Consider the following 3758-nt stretch of genomic DNA (forward strand, 5'->3'; position numbering starts at 1 on the left):
TGCTTTGGGACCTTGAGTTCCCTCTAAACTTGGACATCTGAGGGATGGCATTTCCACACTGCACCATGTTCTTAATTCTGCAATATTTTGGGGTGTAAGCACTGCCTGGAGTCCCTTTGAGACTCTTGGGAACTTTGACACACCCCAAATATGAGAAAGTCTTTTGGAAATCTGATCCTGGAAGTTAGTTTATCTCATATTGTTGGACTTTGAATCTGAATTAGGCTGTTTAGATGTAGCTGGAACTTTTGATGTAATTTTACTTTCTTTTCTAATTCATTCGGGTCTGTAATAATCTTGTAATAAACATTTGGGGTCGGCTAGTGGAAAAAGGTAGGGGACTATGCATGCAAGGGGTAGTTACCATGCTCATAGGGAATTACTATACTTCTGAAATTATGCACTCACGTAGATACCATGTTCATAGGGATTAATATTTTTTCTAAAGTTCTGCATTTTATAAGTCATTGAAACTCTGCATTCTCATATAGATACCATATTTATCGGATTTTCTGCATTCTCATATAGATACTATGTCTATAGGGTTTTCTACGATTTCATAACAGATGCCATGCCTGTAAGCCAATTTTAAAATTCTGCTTCTTCATATAGACACCATGCCTATAGAACTTTCTGCATTCTGCATCCGTCATTAGGAAAACCTATTATAGGATTTAAATACCTAATCAATTGCATGTAGACAACCTGCCTATGGGATTCCTGCATAAACAATAACAGTGCTCAAATCAGTAACACCTAGAAAGCATGTCTATAGGAGCTGTTAACTGAACCTGAATTGTCAACTCGCTTATAAGCCTAAAATCAGTAGCAATAATGTTTAACGCCGCAGATCTTATGTCCCTGTAATTGACAATTCTTTTTTTTGCAATCAGTTTACTTCTTTATTTATGAAACTAATAGATATCATGCCTATAGGTTCTGTTTAATGCCTAGGCAAGCCTTAGGGTAAAATTTTATACTTGTATCAGTTTTGATAATTACAACCAGTGAGCAGGCCTCATTCAGACTTCTTATTTGAAAGAATATGTGATAAATTAGCCACCCTTCCTACGTTAAGTTTAATACAGACCAAACCAATATTTGTAAGTCATGCTAGATAATCTGCTGCTTTGAATGAGGAGGCTGACTTGAGCCTTAACTGCTATTTGTTTCCCTTTTAATTGCTATCTGTTATTGTTTGTCACCTAGATTTTATCCTTTTGAAAACTCCGCAAAAGCCCCAACTCCCTCCCCCTTAGGATTAGGAGTCCCATATGCCTCCGGGACTGATAGGATTGGGACGAGTAATGGCATGCAATAAGTAATGATACCATTTTGCGCTTTAACACCTTAATGGGGTGGGAAGGGTAGATATGGATATGTTGACAGATGCGCTAATATCACGTGCGACCCCTCTTCTGAGGAGTGATTTCTGGGTATTGCATTGAAGTGATCCATATTAATTATAAACTTAGGACCCCCCTCCCTTTATTTGCTTTCATCTCTTCTTGTAAAACTACTCAAATATTTTTTTTCTTTTTCATAAATTTATGCCCTCTCTACTTACCTTCGAAAGTTTTCAACATGATTGCAATGTTATATGCGAATCCTTATTTGAGCCTTGATTGTTTACTTGTAAAGTAACAATTGTAACATAGCCGGGACCACACTAGTAGATCTTGAGGGGTGCCTAACACCTTCCCCTCGGGATAATTTCTAGCCCTTACCCTAATCTCTGGTCTCTTCATCTCAAACCCTTCTTAAAGTGTCCTAATGCACTATAATCATTAGGTGGAGACTCTTTAACTTCTAAACCCAATTCTCTAAAGGGAATAGAGTTGTCCTCCCAATGTCGTATACCCGATTTCTGACCCCACGGTTAGCAAAAAGGGGGCATCGACAAGCAGCAGGATTGCTCTTGCAAGATGCCCTCCTTCATTTCCTTCACGTTCTGGCAGTCAGTGACCCTTTTTCTCATCTTCCCTTCCAACTCCATTAAACTGTACTCCAGGTATTCCAGCCTCTCGCTGAATTTAACAAATCTTTCTTTCCACTCGTTAATCATCTCCATATCAACCTTGTGCAGTGCCATATGCTTGGCTTCAGACTCTCTAACTCTTTTCCGTAGCTTGTTGTACCTCACCTCTGCTTTAGCAACCTCGTCCATAACCTTGTTTCCTAGCCCAGCCCTTGGCTCAATGACCCTAGTTGTGTTGTCCTCCAACCACGAAGGGTAAAGGTATGAGTGGCCCGTGTGATATCTGTCTGGCTCGATAATATCCTTCTCCACAATAATCTTTAAGGTCCACATGTGTTACACTTCATTCTTATACGGGATGGCGTTACTTTGGAAATTGGCTCTAAAGTGACATATTTTGGCAACCCGTGGTATGATTTGTCTCCTGCCTGCTTGTCTTATAACCCTGAGAGGAGCGTAAGGGTATATGCCCCTCAACCCGATCAACACCAAGTGCGGAAAATCTCTGGATCTAATGATGAATTCATCGGTAGGGAACCACTCAAACATCTACTGGACTTGATCCTCAGTCAAATTTTCAAAAAGCTAAACCCATCCTGCAGCGTCCTCTGGCTGAGCAAACATGTCTGGAATATAATTCATCCTTTTGGGATGATAGAAGGCTATGTGATCATTCCACGACCTTTGCGGAAATTCTTGACGGTATTATCCCTTTTGGAGATGTTCCAACAACCAGACTTGTAGCAGTAAGTTGCAACCCTCGAAGAACCTGAACCCTTTCTGACATCGCTCTAAAGCCCGGTATATGTCTGCAACAATCATAGGGACGATAATGTATGTCTCCCCCTCGATCCTGTCCATTAGAGTTTTGGTTACCATGGCCATCCTAGTATGGATCCTATCCCCTTGGATTGGGAATACCAGCATGCCCAAAAAACACATAATGAATACGAAGACCCTACGATGAATCCAACCTAAATAAGTGATTGAGAACTCATCATCAAAAATACGGTAGAAACTACTATGATCTTATCTTTCATAAAGGAACTCAAAAGGTATGTAGGAGTCCTTAGGCATTTCAAGTTGTCATTCTTCTTCAGCCCCACCATTTTCAGAAATTCCCTAGCAGGCGATTTTCAGGTGACAATAGATTAGGACTATCCCAAAATGGAACACTGCCCTTTCCTTGTCCCAAAACATTGTTGCATCCTCGATCAGCATTTTGTTGAGTTGGATATCCATTAGAGAAGGTAAGTTTCCTAAGACTCGTTTCACATGGTTTTGGTCACATAAAGGAAGGTTTCTCCACCAATCTAGCAAAAGTGAGGGTGTTCTAACTATACCGAATCTGGGGACTCGTGCCTCATTTTCTGCAAAATAAAGAGAGTTAGGCCCTTTCCTCCTCCAGATTCATCTATTTATACAGTAATGATTAGCATATTGGCATTTATTTCTCCAAATTAATGCATATAATCGTGGTTACATCCATTGGGATTATGGAAAACCCGATGGATTTTTGGACGAGGCTTGTCTTAAAGAGTTATTATGCGGACAACATATTAACCAGACTAGGTTTGACCATGATGCATATTCAATTTAATCAGAGTAAGGTTACTATAGATGTCTAGACTAGGACCCTCAAGTGGACAACTTGAGGGGGAAAGGCATGAAATAGTGAAACGCACCACTGATCGACTAGTTTTACCGCAAATATGTCTTTCTGAATTTAAAGGGTGATATATAGGAAGAGTGCAAACAATAATCAAGCGTTGCTATAGGA

Source organism: Nicotiana tabacum, chromosome 7, assembly GCF_000715075.1.
Source record: "Nicotiana tabacum cultivar K326 chromosome 7, ASM71507v2, whole genome shotgun sequence".
NCBI lineage: Eukaryota > Viridiplantae > Streptophyta > Magnoliopsida > Solanales > Solanaceae > Nicotiana > Nicotiana tabacum.